The sequence below is a fragment of the Aedes albopictus genome, chromosome 2, assembly GCF_035046485.1.
Source record: "Aedes albopictus strain Foshan chromosome 2, AalbF5, whole genome shotgun sequence".
NCBI classification, from domain to species: domain Eukaryota; kingdom Metazoa; phylum Arthropoda; class Insecta; order Diptera; family Culicidae; genus Aedes; species Aedes albopictus.
In genome coordinates, this window is record NC_085137.1 from 260089517 (window position 1) to 260109078 (window position 19562).

Genomic DNA, 19562 nt, shown 5'->3' on the forward strand with positions numbered 1-19562 from the left:
TGGAAAATTAGATTTTGGGATTCTTGTGCAAACAAAAAATTAAAATAACATTTATATTTTATAGATCTACTATCTCTAGGAAAAGAAATACTAAACCGAATGCAATGATTTTTTTTCTGTAAGTGAATTATGTATGTAGGAATATTGTTGTGAAAGTTTCATTTGATTTGGTCCAACCATTAAAAAGTTGTGGTCGTATATGTGTCCATAAATCGCAATACGCAAACCGATTTAACTATATTGAGACATTCAAAGTTGTCTAACTTCCAAAGTTTTCAGCCAAAATGGTTCAAAATTTGACTGTAAACATTTTATTATAATAGTTTAGAAGTGTCAAATTTTATTTATAATCGAATCAGTATTGACAGATCTACAGTCAAAATAGTGCACACGGACTTTAAATTTTGATGAAGGATTTAAAATTCACTCTGAAACGATTGGTGTTTTGAATTCTATAAAATTCAGTACTAAACCGGTCTTGATAAAATTTTCACCACTTCGTTTTCATTATGTTGTTACTTTAACCCTCTAATACCCAAATTTTTGATTTTGATCTAAATATCATTTTTCGTCATCTAAAATGGATTTAAACATGTTTTGGAAGAAGATTCTTTTCAATTCTCGAATTGAATTGAATTGAATTGAATTTCAGTTTTTGATTTTTCTAATTTTTATTTTTGAACATCCCCTCTCTCTCTCTCTTCTTGGCGTAACGTCCTCATTGGGACAAAGCCTGCTTCTCAGCTTAGTGTTCTATGAGCACTTCCACAGTTATTAACTGAGAGCTTCCTCTGCCAATGACCATTTTGCATGCGTATATCGTGTGGCAGGCACGAAGATACTCTATGCCCAAGGAAGTCAAGGAAATTTCCTTTACGAAAAGATCCTGGACCGACCGGGAATCGAACCCGTCACCCTCAGCATGGTCATGCTGAATACCCGTGCGTTTACCGCCTCGGCTATATGGGCCCCACACTTCTATATTTTTCCTGGAAGCCAATTTGGGGAACGGATTTTTTGAGATGAAAACATTTTGAGATTGTATGATTATTGTTGAAATATTATTATTTTAAATTTTTTTACAGAAAATTTTATTTTCCGTGTAATTTTAAGGAAAATAATTTTAGAGTGTATTCGATTCCCTTAAACTATTAAACAAGGATAGAATGATTTGGGAAAAATTTAAAATATGTTGATTGTAGCGATTTAATACAAAATAAACAATGACTTCTAAAAGGTGACTGAAACATCAATTTTTCAATGATTTCAAAAAAATGTAAATACGCTTTTAAATACACCAAAAACCATTTTGAGATATACAGAACAGTCCTAAATATCAGCCAAAAATATAAAAAAATTGATTTTCCACGAAACAAAAATTACGAAATGCTCAAACTATACCCCGTCTATAGGCGGGATTGGGTATTAGAGGGTTAAAGTCAAATTTTCAGATGTTTTGAAAAAGTAACAATAAAGTTTTAGCCTAAACCATTTTCACAATTCCAAAACCTCGATTTCTAGTATCGGAAATATCTCCGCCAATTGTTTACCGGTTCTGATGAAAATTTTACAGTATCATCTGCGCACTATTAGCTATTATTGGTTAAAAAGTCAGCCAGTTTGATGCATGTAACACTAGTTTACAGCATTTTTGAACTCGGTAAGCTGATGATCATTTTTGGTGTAAAATCATGCCCTGAGTTCGAAACCGCGAAGGAAAAAAATTACAGTAGAGCGGATTTTTTTTCGACTTTCCATACAAGGTTGATGATTTGAAATCGATTTTTGTTCTATTTTTTAGCAAAGTCGCTCACTTCAAACATCTCATTCTCCGTAATCAATGCTCCGATTGAGCTTAATTTTTTACTGTAACTTGCCTACATATGATATGTCAAATAAACGTCGAGAAAGAATTTTTAAGTTGGGTTTTTCTTATTGAAAAAAAAATGCATTTCTTCAAAAATTTTTGGGAATTCTGCTAAAATTTAAGAAGATCGTCCCTGAAACTCGCCAATATCTTGAATTTCATCAATCTGACGCAAAACCTGTATTCAGGTGATCGAATGGTATTATATTCAGCTTTTAATTTATAGAAAAAGATTTAAAATTGGTTGAACAAAACGCAATATATTTGAATTTTAGTAAATTACATATTGTGAAAAGTTTCAAAACTCGATATTGAGCTAAAACTCAAAAACTGCTCTACTTAAAATTTTTTGAAGGTCGGTTACGAAATCAGCACTAAATTGTGCTTCAAAAATTTTGGTCGTTGACAGAAGTTCACGACTTTCGTTTTATTTTGTAAACTTGTGTAATCAAAAGTTATAGGGGAGACTGGGGAGACTTGATCCCTTTTTCTTAATTTACCTGAAACTTAAAGAAAAAACACAAAACTAGATCCGATTTCCGTACAAAATGGCAGGTAAACATCTATTGCAAGTTAATACACAACAGAAGGCCTTTAAATTATTGTTGAAGTTTTAAAAACTGTGTTTTTATGGAGGCATATCTTATGATGTATTTTTCAAAAATGGGTGACACTTGATCCCCCTTTGAGCACATGGTTTATTTAAAGGGAAAATAATTCCAGAGTCTTCCTATTCATTTTCTTTTCGAGTTTTCTTGTATTTTCGATGAATATGGAGTGTTTGAAATTGTAAGATTTCCTTGAATTTTTAAGGACATGCCGTATTTTCAAAATGGGGAGACTTGATCCCCCTTTTCTTGGTTTGTACTAAAGTTATAATTATCTGACATATTTTATCGTTGAAAAGACTAGAATTCCAAGTAAATAGAGGCTTCCGAATAGAATTTTATTTTTCACATGTGTGTGTAATCCTCGAGCGATCAAGTCACCCCATGTCACTGTATTGTATACTAAGCTGAATTAATTAAAATATGTTAACAACAGCCTTATTTGGATAAATAAGTTTGAAAATATTTTATTTAAAGTATGTGCTGTGAAATTTTGACACGATTTGGTTCAATTTTCACAAAGTTATTGAGATTTTTCGGAATCGCCTAAAAGATTTCTGAAGGACTGAAAACAAACCATCAGCCGTAAAAAAATAATGCAATGTACAATCGAAATCACTTGTAGCCAAAACATAGTCGTTTGTCCAGGAGTAGTTTTGGAAAAAATATGCTAGAAGAAAAATGTTTTTGATTCCGAGTAAATATGGGGGGAACAAGTCTCCCCAGGGATCAAGTCTCCTCAGTCTCCCCTACACTATTTTCCATGGCGCAGTTTGATTTTGTACACCTTTATTGCAAGACCTGTTGTTTTTATTCACCAGATATTCGTTAGAAACAAGCAAGTTATTATTTTATACATTCTACCTCTTATGCAGAGCTCTTCAATACCTCATTCAGGTTATAGGTATGGTATTGCACAGCTATTCTCTCCTGCTCGGGTAATCGCCTTGTTTTTTATTGTATTTAGAAATATTTAGAATAACTCGTTAATATTACTAGCTGTTTTGCTAAGGCCCTTGGTAGATAGTATTTTAGGATGCTGAGCATTCCAGCAACAAAAGTTGATAAGTTAGATTAAATAAATGATTCGTTCGTTCACTTTCGCCAAATATTATGGCAGAAAAAATATGAACGAGATGATAACAGGATAGCTAGAAGCAACGACGGACGGTGTGCAAAACGGTGTGTAATCATAGTCTATTCTTTCTAGTTTCACAATTCAGGGATACAAATAACCTTTAAAAAATAGGAATTTACACGTCACGTAAACCAACAACTTACGTAAACATTTCATGACTGATTGGCTAATTTGACTCAATTTTGCATCCATCATGTAAGTTCGGGGTGGTTGCACAACATGCTAACAAATCTATATTACCAAGTAATATGTAGAAACAGTTTCACACTTATCGTCCAACTCACAACTCGGTGGTATGGCCGAGCAGTATATCCCGTGCCCCTCAATCAGCGGACCTGTGTTCGAATCTAGTCCAATTTTTACTTTCATATGTTTTATTTGTCGATTCGGCTCTAGCAATTGCTAGCTCGACTTTACTTGTAATAGGACAGATCGGTGTAGTACTAGATTTGTAGTAATGAGCTGAATTTTTGTATGGCGAGAAGGTTGATTCTTCGTTTCTGCAATGAAATGGTGGGCAACAGTGTTGGTGTTTTCTCCATTTCTTGTAACATAAACAACATAGTTACCCAAAGTTTTGCTCAAACAGCATCAAATTAGGCAAGTAACAATAACACCCATCAAAATTTTTGATTAAACATAGTGATTAATCGAGCCTTTCATTAGCATACAGTGATCTTTTTGATAAATTTGCTTTAATCGTATAAAATGGCAATCTTGCTTTAGTATTTAACTCGTTCATTGCATACTTTTAGTTTTAATCATTCGAAAAGCGTTTAATCACCGATTAATCATTGATTAAACTTATTCTTATGATTAAACTTTTATAAAGTATTCATGTATCGCCTGTAAGTATGCAATGAATGGGTTACATAGTAAAACTTGATGCCTAGTTTATGTGATTAAAATAAAAATATCAAAAAGTTCAATGTATATCAATGAAACACTTGATTAATCACTATTTTTAATCATTAATCATGATTAAAATTGTGATTAATCATTAACGCTCTGCTACAAATCTACTACTACACCGAACGTGTGTAAAACTGGCCGCTCCTTTTATGTGCATCCAACTGAACTTAATTTAGGGGGATTGGGGGCATAATGGACATCCGGGGCGAAATGGACACCCCTGTATTCGCTGAAACCGTTGACTTTTATGTTAAGCTTTCAATGCATAAGTGTAAAGGAACAAGTCATTGTTCTATTTTTTCAAAAGTGTCATTTATATACCTCCAAAATATTCAAAATATTATTGAAATTGAAATATGTTTTTCATATGGCGATATTCTTATAATTACGAGTGTTTGAGTACGTCCACCATATAAACAAGTGAATTGTTACCTTATCTACATGTATACGCAAATTTAACAATGAATGAAATATTTTATTTTTGATCAGAATTTACTCAAAATAGCAATTTTAATGTTGTAGTTGATTCGGGGCGAAATGAACACTGGCAATTACAAATGAATAAACGCGCATTGCATACTGTTAGGCGTTTTAGAGAGTTTGACAAAAAATCTATCCGATTATTTTACTTCAAAGTTCATTAACCCACGAGCGATCGCGCTGTTGTATTTTGTACAACACGTTGAAAAAATCTCGCTTTTTGTACTCAGCATTAGCGTGGTGCTGACGCAGGTAGTCAACCGCGCGAGTTACGGAAGGTTAAATTAACTTTGATGTTACTCGTCTAAGATGGAGTATTATATTTGTGGTATTGATCTCCGTAGGCAAATTACCTTACTGGTCGATGTAATCAATGAATAAGCATAAAATTTGCTATGGTGTCCATTATGCCCCGATGGGTGTCCTTTTCTCCCCGTACCTTTCCTGCTAGTCTTAAAAAACACACGGTTTTAATGATGATTAACCTGGGCTTGTTAGGGGAATATCTGTAAGTAAAAGAAAATCGCGTTAAGTACTGTTTCTTTGAATTCCACTAAGAATTTGCATCCTTTGACTGATACGTATTTCGACCTCAACTGTAAGGTCGTCTTCAGTGTCTTGTACTCAACGAGTCGAGTCAAGTACAAGACACTGAAGACGACCTTACAGTTGAGGTCGAAATACGTATCTGTCAAAAAAGGCAATTTCTTAGTGGAATTCAAAGGAACAGTACTTAACGCGATTTTCTTCTACTTACACGGTTTTAAATTCATTATTTCTCCACAATAAAGATATTCAACCTGCTGTAAATGATTGAAATACGTAGGAAAACAAAGTTTTTCTCTGTTATAAAGGCCTAACGTACTCATTTGCTTAAGGTGTCCATTATGCCCCTAATCCCCCTACATGATTTTCTCTAAGAATGAAGGCTGTCCTTTCGATTTCTTCTGATGTGGAGATCAGTGGCTTGATCATTTAAGCTCATTATTCCCTTCTCGGCCAAACGTCATTCGGCCAAATGGCGTTCGGCCAAACAGCATTCGACCAAATGGTATTCTTCGACCAAATGACCCGGAACCCTAAACATTATCATGCAGGAAGCTTGATGTATTGTCCGAGATCAGTGAAGAGAATTGTCAGACAAAAGAGGCATAAAACAAGCAACAAAGAAGGCGCGGCAATAACTCATTATCTCAACTGGTAACAGATAATCACATAATCTCCAAAATTTTGGTTGCAGACAAAACGGAAGCTGAATTTGATGCGTACTTTTCAACTCGTGAATAATCAATTATTACTAATCCGAAATCGAAACTTCTTGATGATATATCTTCAGTAGCGTTGCAGTGCTTACCGACTCGAAGTTACCGCTCGAAAATCACAATACAATGCTTAAAAATCTCTAATCTCGTTTTGCACGACCTTTATCCCATTCTGTTAAAGTTGGGACAAACTTATGTCGCATTGGGTGGATTGTCGCAACAAATGCAGATTGCGACATTGTCATTATTGTTGCGCGATGGTTGAATTTTGATTGTCCGAGATACATTTTTAATAGATCTTACTAATTTGTTTCACTGAGGACATTAATTTCGTTAGCCTGGTAGATAAGGCTTTAAATCCTGAGACGGGCTTAGTGTTTCATTGTGCTTGCCCAATGTTCTCCATTTTATTGAATAATTGACATCGGTGCTTGTCACAATATTTACCAAAATATTTACCAATTCATGTAGTGGCAAGCAAAGAAAGCCCTTCAGTAAGGGTAAAAATATGATTTGAACTAGTCAAATTGTAATCTTGATTTATACCATTTCGAAATTCATTAAAACTAGGTACATACTTTCAAGACAATTTTTGTCCCCACAGCTGTTGATCTGTTCGTATTGTGGAATTGTAGCATTGCTTCCAATAAGCATTGAACATATTTTGTTTACTATTATAAAAAACCTTTTTGAAAAATTACTCATTTCCTCCACAGATATCACATTTTTTGGTGCACTCGTACAGCTTATGTATTACGTCATAAGTGCATACGTCAAATGAAAGCTTATTCATGAAAAAAAATCTACCAGCATAATAATATTTCGCATTATTCGTCATAACAATGTTATTTAAATTGACGTAATTTGAACTCGCACAATGTTATCCTGGGTTGAACCATTCTTAATCCTGATTTGAACTTGTAAACGAAGCGACCTTCTAGTGTAAGCGTTCTAACTTGTGACGTAGGTGGGGGGAGGGGATGGGCAAGGCCTCTCAAAATCAATGAAATTATAAAATATCGACGCAGTTTATCTAATTTAGGCATATTGACGTGAAAACTAATACATTGAGCTGAAAAAAGTTCAATATTGTCCAATTTTGGAGAGCTTCCTAACCCCCCCCCCCCTTTACTACGTCACAAGTTTGCGCCAATGCTTGCCGTGAATTTTGGTGAAATTCGGTAGATACATTCGTCAAGATTTCGAATATTCTGTGTTGGCATCCAGAAGGTTTTACCGTGGTTAGTGGCCGTTCATAAACCACGTAGACTTTAAGGCGGAGGAGGTGGGAGTTCCAGGCCAAAGTCTACACAAAATACTTTTTTTTACTAAAGATTTCAACCATCCAGTTAAATTTTCTGGAAATTTTCGGCTTTCAAAACTAAACAATATGGAGTGTTTTGTTGCTTTGTGTATCGAGCTCTGGAAATGGTCCAATAGCCGGATGATCACTAATTAATAATAGCCGGATGATCAGTAATAAATCAACGCAATTTGTTAGACTGCAAGCTGATTTTTTATACATATATTTTTTTTATTAAAGTCTAGGAGGAGATGGCCAAAATTTGGTCTAGGGTGGATGTACCAAATATGGCACTACTAAGGAAAACTATTTGTACAAAAATAACAAGAAGACCAGCGAATGTCATCAATATGTTAAAAGGTAGCTAAGTTTCCACACTTTACATGAAAAATATAGAAACGGAGCCAAAACTACTTTTAGTATTTATTACAGCGTGTGCCAATGTTAGGAACCCTGTACCAATTATGGTTACATTTTTTAACTTCGGTTCCTTTTCGCACTATTTGCATGCATTCCTTATGGGATTAGCCATAACTGGTACACTATGGCGAAAAAAGGGTGCAAGGAAGCCGAAATTTTAAGGAAAATGATTTATTTCTACCATAATTTGAGCAAAATGTTAAGTTTAAATGAGTGCAACCATCTTTTGTGAACGTGATCTGTTGTTCACAAATTTTTCCTTGTTGGTTTACACCGTTAAAGGGTGAAAATCAACTATGGCGAATGATTGGTACTATAACCATAATTGGAGCACTTACCCTACGTGGTTTATGAACAGCCCCTTATTTATTTTCATGTGAGAGAAAAATCATTTAAAATATTCGCCACTTCGTGAAGCCGCATTTAGTTCAACTCAAGATAACCTAGCCAAAAATTCTGAAAGTTCTCAAAGTTTCAGTAAGAACATAGTTCAAAATAAAGAAGAAGAAGGTCGACGTCATCAGCAGAACATTTGAAACACAACGTACACGGAATATGCCACGATAGATCAAATATTGGTCATAGTGTTTGTACAACTGTACATATCTCGAGAGCAGAAAAATTACAATTAATCAAAAAAAAACAGAAATCCAAGATAACATTTTCTTGGATTTGGAAAAACATGAGAGTTTAACTAAAAAACCCTTTCGCGGACTTCTAGATGGATTCTTCTAAAAGTTTCGTGAATTATTTTATCTGAAACTCCTGGAAATTATCAAGGACTGTCGTTGACTAGGTTGTTGATAATCTTACCTTATAAGAGAGATCCCCTAATAGTCTCTTAGTGTCTCTGAATATTCTCTTTATAAAATTGATTCAAAAGTTCCTGCTATGAAGCCAGAAATTTCTCAAGCAATTTAAACAATTCCATATGCATCTTCATTTAATTTTTGTGTTTCCATTTACATACACGGTATCAAAAAGCGCCGTAAATGGAAATATTGCTTAGAATGTTACAATTTTTTTTTTATTTGCATTTAATTGAGGCGGGATTGTCTTGAGGATATTTAAAGAATAAGTGGTGGCTATAGGCACTGACTATCAAACAGTGAGATTGCTTCCGGAACATCACAGGCTTTATTAGAGAATGGTGCGCTAGCCTGTTAAAAGTGGTAACCAAGAATATACTGAGTGTTAATCTCTGTGCGTGGGTTGTAAACTAGAGATAAAACAATAAGCACACATAGATAAGTGCTCGACTAAGCCATGATGTTTGAGTGTAGTATTAATGGAGTCGTTTTGCATTTCAACCATGAGATACATGAATGCATGACCTAAGAAGTAAAAGCAAGAGCCATATATGATAAATAAAAGATAAAATAGTGATATGTTCTATTTTATATTACTTACCGAATTATTTAGCACTACTTAATAATGAAGCTCGCTGTTTAATGTTATTTGGCTATATTTCCGGGTCTAATGGTTGTTTGTGGCATCCGCAAGATGATGGATTTTGAACCATGCACGTAGAGAATCCTGTGCGCTTCTCAGGAGACTTAGATTTCAAGTGTCTTTCGTTTGTCTGATTACAGCCGGTTTGTTATTGTTTTAGCTCTTTTTAAACTTATTTTGTTGATCGAATAGAGCGGGAATATCTTGTTTCAACGAACGTTTTCAGGGAAGGGACACGACGTCGTAGGAATTAGTTTCTTCTTATATCCAAAACCCGTTGGCGAATGGATTTCACAGCTAGAACTTCGGTGGTACGTAGGTATACAGGAGATACATCGGAACGGAGTAGAGCACCCGGAATGAGGACGAGGGCAGCTTATCGTTAAGTGTGCACTACTCTTCCGACCACAATGCGGCTGTTTCTAGGCTGCCATGGTGCCTTTCACTCTAGAGATGCATTTTCCCGTCGTTCCGTTCAGCATACTTAGCATACAATATTTGCACTTGTTTCTGCTTCGATGACCGGTGTTGTAGGTTATGATGCAATTAAGAAGCACGAGGAAAAGAAAGAAAGCATAGTTCACAAGTTCGTTTTTAATGGAATTAAACAAATGAGAACAACATACGTTAGTGTCCTTGGAAACATGTGTGCCAGTGGAGTGGGATATGGAGAGGTTTTGTTTCTTAAGCTTGAACATGATAAATTATTGTTTTTTTTTTCAAATATGAATTTGGTTTGCGCCTTACGGAGGAAAATTAAATCAAGTGTCACATCTACACCCAACTGCCACATTCATGACATGGTGCCAAAAAGCTTTCGGTGACGTAGACAAAAATATTGTCGATCGTCGCGATTCCAAGGTGTAAGATTGAAATTTAGTTCATGTTGTATGCTGCCCCAATATGGTCGAGCAGTTGTAATACCAAATAGAACATTAGAACACATTAGAAGGTTCAGAATAAAATTTTCAAAATGATTTTAAAGTTACCTCCCTGGTATAGTATGTATTTATGACTTGCAACAAATTTACAATGTTGAAACGTTTGAAGAGATGCCAATGGAAATCGAATAAATTATCTGGAGTAATCATTGCTGCATTTTTTCAGAAATTTTAAAATTAAAAAAAAAATCCTTCGTTTACGGAATCTCCGAAAGATTTTTAGGGTATTTTATGGTGAATTTCTGACAGTATTCTTATGTACTCCCAATTGAGTTTTCTATCTATTCGTTGGCTTCTTGATAAATTTAGAAAGAAATTACTTGATAAATCCCAGACAAGGAATATCACTCGAAAATACAGGTCTTATTTATGCGGTTTCTTTTTATTTGGCCTCAAAAATGAAAACTCCATACCATTTTTTTTTTCATCGTCTAATTTTTGCATGATTCGTCGATAAATTGTGAGATTATATTAAGCAGATTTGTTTTAAATTTTGAACTTAGTTAACGAACTAGCACCTCGTATCCATGATAGGTGCACCGTGATGCTTCAGAAAATTCTTGCATATTCAAATTAATTACCTGTTTGACCCTCCATTGACATTAGAATCATTTTTTCCCAAACCGTACACTGCTTCAGTGAGCTGTTCCCAACGTGATACAAAAGGAAGGTTAATAAAAAGTAATTCGAAATTATCGGAACAAGGGGTACATGGCTAAGCTATTGAAGGTGCTCCAGGGGATTGAGAGTAAAATTGTTCCCACGCCGACCTAAATCCAGCAAAAATCCTCGCAGATATTCGCGAAGAATCAAGGAACAAGTCAACAAAAAGGCCTTTTTTATAAGTAGCATATTTTTTCCACAAGCTCGTAATGGATATTCACAAGCACCTCACCAAAAACTTTTATATGAATTTGCTAAAAATTCTCAGTAGAAATCTTACTAATATTTCTGAGGCCTTGCCTAATAGAGGTATGTTTCGTTTTTGTCAACATCCGTTTTTATCACTATCCGTTTTTGTCACTATTCGATTTCGTCAACAAATTATTCCGTTTTTGTCAACACAAAAAGTTTTATCACATTTTGTCCCTCTATTATCGTTTATTTATAGTTAAAAATTAATCTTGAGGCTCTACATCCAAGATTATCTTCGAAGTAACCACCAGTGATGACATAAAAGTCATATACGCCACAGTAGACATAATTTGCCTCACGCATAATTATACTGCTTTTTATGAAATTTAACCAATTCATTCATCAAGTGTACTACACGTGGCTGATCATGATAAACCAATAAAAAACGAGATGGGAATAACAAATCATCAAAAAATTTCTCGATTTTTCTAGTTTATTGTGTTAGGGCATCTTCATTGGTGCTCCAGTAACTTCATTCCTGAACAACTTCTTCTTCATCTTTTTCTCTGTCTATTTCTTGGTTCTACGTTCCAAGTGGAACTTCGCCCACCTCTCTTCAACTTAGTGTTCTTTGAGTTATTGTTGTAAGTATATTCCAACAATTCCAGGACGCCAAGAAAATTCTCCCGAGAGGAACAGGAATCGAACCCGTCTCCGGATTGGCGATCAAATGTCTTATCCACTAGGCAAATTGGAGATTCTTACAGAATTTTTATCTGGGATTTTATCTTTCGATTACTCTCAACAACCTTTGCGAGGGATTTCACATTGTATGGCTTCTGTGGAATCATCCAGATTCCATAATGGATTTCTTCTGATAATTTTTCCAGAAAGTACTTCAGAAATTTCTTAAGAGGGTTTAGGAGTTTAGTCTTTTAGGCAGTATCTATAGAACAGTAGTTTAGTCTAAGATCCGGAACCCTAGTTTTCCAAGAACTTCTGAAGGATACTCAGAAGACATTAAGTGTTTCCCAGAAAAAAAAAATCCTAAAGGAAACTCATCAATTCTGAAGGTGAAAACCTTGAAACACTTGAAATTTCCTAGGGAATTCCAGAAATAACATTGGGTCAGATTTTTATCAGCAACTCGAGATCTTCTTCTTCTTTATGGCTCTACGTCCCCACTGGGACTTGGCCTGCCTCGCTTCAACTTAGTGTTCTTTGAGCACTTTCACAGTTATTAATTGAAGGACTTTCCTCGCCTGCCATTGCATGAATTTGTATATTGTGAGGCAAGCACAATGATACACTATGCCAAGGAAGTCGAGAAAATTTTCCCGACCGGAACGCGAATCGAACCGCCGTCTCGAGATTGGCGAACCATAGCCTTAATCACTAGGCTAACCCAGCAACTGGAGTATTTATAGAATAAACTTCTGGAGGATTCCTAGACTAAACTAGAAAGAACTATTGGAGGAAATACAGTAAGAAATCCTGAAGAAATTCCAAAAACGAAAGACAGAGTACAGGAAAATCTCTTAGAAGTATTCAAAATCACTTTAAAAAAAAAACTTTTTCTGCACACAAATACCAAAAAGAACTCATATAGAAATCCTACAAAGGACTCATGCTGACATTTTTGGAGAAATACCAAAAATACCAGCTGGAGCCAAGGGCTAAAAATCTCGTTAATACAGATAAAAAAAATACCAAAAGTCACTCTTTAAAGAATCTTAGAAGAAACTACTCATGAAATCCTAGAGAAGCTTTAAATGGAATCCCTGGATGAATATCAGAAACATTTTTGAAGAAATTTCAGAAAATAATTTTGGAAGAATTCCTATAAGAAGTTCTAAAGGAACAAAAAAACTACCGTAGTCATGTTTAGGGAAAATCTTTTTGAATCTCAAAAGCAACTCTGAGATGAATTTCAAAATGATGTCTTGGTTAAATCTCAGAGTGAATTACTTAATGAATTCCAAATCCTGATAAAATTTCTTAAAGAATCCCCGAAGAAAATCCAGAGTAAATTTTATAAAGGATATCTGTGGCCGAATTCCAGCGCACTAATTCTTCAAAGAGAAGACATTTTTTTCCATCGCTCATCAGCAAGAAAACTTTCTCTTCTTCAAAGAAAATGTGCACCGGAAACTCCAAAAGAAATTTCAAAGGAAACTCTTTACTAGAGAAAATCTTATGGAATTCCAAAAGATAACCAAGCGAAATAGTACGAGATAACCTAGAGGAATTCCAGAAGGAACTTCTTGGGAAGTCCTAAGTTCTGGAGGAGTTCAAAGTCATTGCATAGAAAAATGTCTTGGTTTTTCGTAAAAGTATTCCAGAAGTAACTTCTATAGGTATCTGTGCAGGAATACCTGGAAGAATCTCAGAAGATACTCGTGGAGAAAAGCCTTCCAGGAGTAAAGAAACATATTCTTCTTTGCGAAGATACAGAAATTACGTTGCGGGAGATTGATCATTCCAGGAAGTGCACAATTCATGTCATTTTTAAAAACATTCTGAAACTATAATATGCATCAACGAAAATAGAAAGATATATTAGTTTAAGTTTCTTTGATTCCCAAAATATATGGTCACAAACAAGGTCACGAATGTGAAGTCACAAAATAATGTGAAAACCTCTTGTTGGCGTTAGTTGAAAAATTGCAAATGTGAACTGTGCAACCAAAATGTGCTAAAAGACGTCAAAGAACAATAAAATTTCAGAGTAAACTGCATAATTTTACTTTGGGAGTGTGCTTTATAACAACACTTTCAGTTCGTATTGAAATGTTGCAAAATATTTTGTCAAAGAAAATTATTCCGTTTTTGTCACTATTCTGTTTTTATCAACTGAAAATCGCACCGTGTTGATAAAAACGGAACATACCTGTATCAGTTAAGGAATCTTTCACTGCTCCAAAAATCGGTCGACCTGGAAATCTAGTGACAACGTATCTTCGGCTGAATTGACAAGAGCGTTTGGAGGCAATTCATCTAAAAAATTTGCAAAATATACCAAAGTTCTGAAAATGAAACTTCCAAGTGTCTTGCTAGGAATTTTTCAGATATCCAGTAAAAGTCTTGGGAAACGTCTATCAAAAATCATACATAGATATCAAAAGATTTTACCGAGGTTTTCATTTTGATTCCTTCTATTTCTCGCGCTTAGTATCATACGGGCGTATCTACAATGATCGATTTCTCTTCATCGATTTTCTCTTTGGTTAATAACTTGCCCGGCAAATCATTTTCGGTTGTTTTTGTTGTTTTAGATGCTAGTCCTAGTCGTCCTTTATCGAAACACACCGAGAGATCATCCGAATATTGGTCGTATTTCACGGAATAATCGAAAGAGAAAATCGATGAAGAGAAATCGATCATTGTAGTTACGCCCGTATGATACTAAACGCGAGATTTATTTATTTATTTACTTATTTATTTATTTATTTATTTTTTTGATTAATCTTTGAAAACAAAATGTCACTAATTTGAAAGCAATTTTACTGGGCAGGATATCACTCAGCATTCATAAAGATATTGTTTGAATTTTTTTTAGAAATATTCTCAGCAAGAAATATTTCAAGTCGTTAGAATAACTGTGCCACTTGACAACTTCACTATGCTCCGATAAGAAATGGAAAAATCAGTGTGGAAAACCATATTGAAATATCTCAATTACGTTTCTTCTACGAAATTCCTTAAGGACAAACGTCTTGAAATCCCGCTTCAACAGTGCATCAAAACTTCAGATGCACAAATCTCAAAAAGAAAGCTTCAAACAATAGTGCATTTCATTATTCTGTTCTTGCTCATTTGTAATAAGCTTAAAATAAGAAGATCAGGTGCGCTGGTTTTGTTTACGAAGATATTTGTGCGCTCGAAATCGTGAGTAGGTGCCAAAGTCGGCCATTTTGGGATTCTAACAAGTCTGTCCTTAAAAGTGGCGACAAGACTCCCGCACGAGGTATCCACAAACACCCAGTTTCCTAATCGCTGCTTGGCGTAATGGAGAAAAGTGAAGTTGTTTTTTTTAAGCATTTGGTAAATCCAATTGGAAATCATTAAAGAGAAACAGGAAAATCTGTGTGGCTTCCTATATGGAATCGAAAAGTATGTGTTCAAAAGTGTCCTGGAAATCCAAGAAAACACCCAAACAAAATTGCTTTTGAGTGAATGCTCAATGCGAATCACAGTGGACTCTCCATTTTAGTGTTGGTTCCCATGAAGAGGCATGTTTGTCAGAAAAACATCACGGATGTGATGCTCAACAAAGCGTTCTAACAAAGAATAAAAATAGAAAGAATGCCCTCTCTTGCCTTTTTCTATGTAAACGTCAAGCGACAAGACAAGTGACGCTCTCTAAGCGTTTCAAGGTGGAAGCTCTATGTAACAGTGTTCGTGATTTGTCATAAGAGAAAATGGTGTGCGTATGTTTTGGTATCCGCATACAATCAGTAACGCACACTATCGCATGAAGGTTGAACTTTCATCCGCAGATAGCGCTGCGGTAGTGTCCCCCCGAGCATCAGCGGAGTGGGCATTCTTGATATTCTTATTCTTTGGTTCTAATCATTTCAGAAGAAAGAGGTCAAACTTATTGATCTGATCTTCATACGATGCATTATCCACTTCCGGAATAAACTTGACAGTATAGGGTAGTAGACGTATTTTGGCCCAAGACATGTACATATTATGGCCCACCTTAGGAATTTTGTTACATTTATCATATAATCCCAAAATCAATGGCAACTTTTTTATTGGAAATCTTGGTAAAGTTTTATTGGAAGTTCCAATAATAATTTGCCAAAATTTTGTAGAGATTATATGATAAATGTAATGAAATTCCCAAATTGGGCCAAAATACCTGCCCTGGGCCAAAATACGTCCACTACCTTAATCCTGCCAAGATTTGGAAAAAGCAAGGCTGCAAACAAGCAGTTTTATCAAAAACATATTTAAAATATTCTTATTTTGGAGAATTAAAAGGAACATAGCGAATTAGTACACATTCAATCGATATCTATCAAGTTTATATGAAGATGTAATATCCACACATCCGGAGAAGTGTGTATCGAAAAAGCATTCCAGGATATCATCATCAGAGGAAGTTAATTGCTGATCTAGGCAAGACACGCGAGATTGCCATCTTATTTTTACTGAAAGCAGCAAACATCGGGTAAACCATCCCGAGTAGGTGGAAAAATCTCATGAACAGCATATTCAGTTATGATTGATTGAATTACTGAAGAGCAAAAACTGATATTGGTTTGATTGATATAAGAGATAAAAGAACAAAAATAATAGCAAAATCTAATATGGTGAACTACTCAATAATAGCTCGTTAAGATATTACAAGATCAAAACAATAGCAGACAAGATACGTCACTTTTTTTCAAGAAAAAAAATTTAAAAAAATGGCAGCATCCAGCATCGAACCAACGACCTTAGGATTCAGAGGCGACGGTGCTTACCACTCAACTGTGGCTCGCTGTTGTAAACAACATGGGAATAAGAGCATGCGACTCTTCGTTTCCACAGCTCAGAAATTTCACTAACATTAAGTCATCTCTATGGGTGTATGTGTTCCATTTCGTGCAGAAGAGCAGAACTTGTTCTTATGCTGTAATTTTCAGCTATTTCGACAAGAACAAAAATTGATATCATATCACTTTGAGCTATCCGTGCGATATTCATTAGAATTTTGAATAACTCATCAAAATCACATTGAGCTATGACAGCAAAAAGTGTTCGATTTGAGATATGATTTAGATATTCTCGTCTACCCGGGATATGCTAAAAACTACTTGATAAACTTGATTTTTTTGGTGCTTACAACAATATTGATTTATTATCATTTCATGAGTACGATTATCGGTCTAATAGATAATAATTGTCAAATTTATACTACTTTCATTTTGTTGAAACTTTAAATAACCACTATAATTTAAACGAGCTCATTTTTGTCACGTGTACGAGGACACTGTTAAACTCGAGCAACATATTATTTATGCATGGGGAAGCTCAATTTTTATGATAAAATTTATCCTATTTAAACTCACCGCTAGACGGCCAGCGGAAAACGACGAATACCAAAGTAGACCTCTATTGTACTGGTTATTGAAATACCCTTCATTTATCCGCGGAAGGAGAAGCGTTCCTCCTTTCTTCGCTTTTCGTGCCGTGTCCATGCTAGAGTTGGAGCTCGAGCTCCCCGTTTCATCGACACGAGAACCGAGATGGGAGCATTATACAGATGATATCAAATTTATTTCCCAGCCTCATTTTGCCTACAGCCAAAGCTATGATCACAATGGGCAGAGACAAGAACAAGGTCATCGAAAAATCCAATATCATAAGACGCACTGATGTTGTGCTTGGAATGTGCAATCTAGCGGATAAATCTGATTGCTATCGATTGCTCTTAATTTGGATTTAGGTTGGAGCGATGAGGATGCAACAGTTTTTTTTTACTAATTTGATCTGTACTTTTTTCGTGTCGAATTATTTAAGGAACAGCATTAAAATCCTTGTTTCCTATCATGGCATATGACAGACATAATGCTGTCTTAAAAGTGACATCATGGGACGCGCCTGAAAGTCTATGTAATAAAAAGGTGCCTAGGCAAAGGAGACTCTCAGGCTTTCCCCGGCCTTAACTTCGCAAACTGCAGACACATTTCTTGCATTAAAATTCTCTGCATGCTGTCTTCACATGAGATGAAAAAAAATGAAAGTGATATGAAATACGTGCACATTGTCGTCGATTCCTAGGGGCTTTAGTCGCCCATGTTTTATAGTGTATGTTTTTTTAGGAGAAACATACACTCCCGATCAAAAGTTTGGGGTCACCCTTTCAAAAAGCCCATATCTCCACCAATTTGTGTCCGATTTCAAAATTTAACAGATAATAAGTCAAAGAAGCTTTGAACTTGATATGGCGAACTCATTATGATGTATCAGCCAAAAGTTTGGGGTCCCTTGCGTAAAACATGGAAAATTGATTGGGCGATATCTTCTACATCTTTGGTTCAATTTTAATTCTTGTAGACTTAATTCAACGATAAATAACTAAATTTACGTTTGATGTCTTTAATGCAACTTATTCAACGATTTTTTTATATCTACAAATGTTTTGTAAAGTTAACACATTACACCACATTTCAAAAAATGAGGCAATTTTACCTTAATTTTTAGTATGTAGTTTTCAACAAATATGTGTGGTTCAATGTCTATACAAGTAAGTACCATTCATTATGTTTCAAATAATCCAAGAAGAATAAAAATTGAATGTGAGATGACAAAAATATAAACAAATCACTTTTTCAAGTTTTACGACAGTGATCCCAAACTTTCGACCGTTACATCATTTTGGAGGGTGACCCCAAACTTTTGGTCGATGACATCAACAGTTAATTTACTTAATAACTTGTTTTGCTACATTTTTTTGCTATGTTCAGTAAAAAGCAGTTGAAGGTTAATAGAAAATAGGTTATATAACCGCTCTCATCTTAAAATTTGGTCGACCCAATTTCCAGCGAAACTGCCGTAAATTTTTATTCATTTTTTAGAAAGTTTGGCAACTTTAGCTTAAGGCGAAACTGGAAGCATTTTCTCAATTTTTCGGTTTTTGATTTTTTATTAAATAACGAAGCAATATTTTCAAAATCGGTTTTCGTGCACATGTAGAGTATGGATCAAGGTATCTTCTGATTTTTTTTTGAGGTGGTAAATGTTTTCCATTTTTGCAGAAACCATTTTGTCGTGAAATTTTGTTTAAAAATGGTTTCTGCAAAAACGAAAAATATTTTCCACCACAAAAAAATCAGAAGATATCTTGATCCATACTCTACATGTGCACGAAACCGATTTTGAAAATATTGCTTCGTTATTTAATAAAAAATCAAAAACCAAAAAGTGAGGAAATGCTTCCAGTTTCGCCTTAAGTTTACATACAAACATTTTTGAAAAACTTTCATGTAAATCATAATAAAAGTTTCTTTGACTTATTATCTTTTGAATGAGATGTAGGGTTTTGTAATTGGACGCAAATTGGTGTAGATTTGGCCCTAAAAATGACATAATAAAATGCGTCGTTTATGCTGAATAACTGAGTAATGCAATCAATTATTTTTATGTTTTTGGCGTGGCAGACGTAATTGCAATCATACGATCAAATATTCCCCTTCATCCGACATTTCGATGTGTATTACATATTCTACGCCTTTGTTCTGAAAAGCTTTGTGGAAGTAGAATCCGTCCGAAACAATTGCTAAAAAAACGTTGGAGTTGAAATCTTGAACAATTATTATATTTTTGCCGAA

General features: G+C 34.9%; 1 protein-coding gene across 1 annotated transcript in view; it reads right to left on the reverse strand.

Moving 5' to 3' along the window:
- The window catches only part of LOC134288025 (ELKS/Rab6-interacting/CAST family member 1-like), a gene marked incomplete at its 3' end in the record, with an annotated part of 49002 nt that overhangs the window by 14253 nt on the left and 15187 nt on the right, over window positions 1–19562 (reverse strand). Inside the window, 1 exon segment of the mRNA XM_062851625.1 lies at window positions 9401–9955.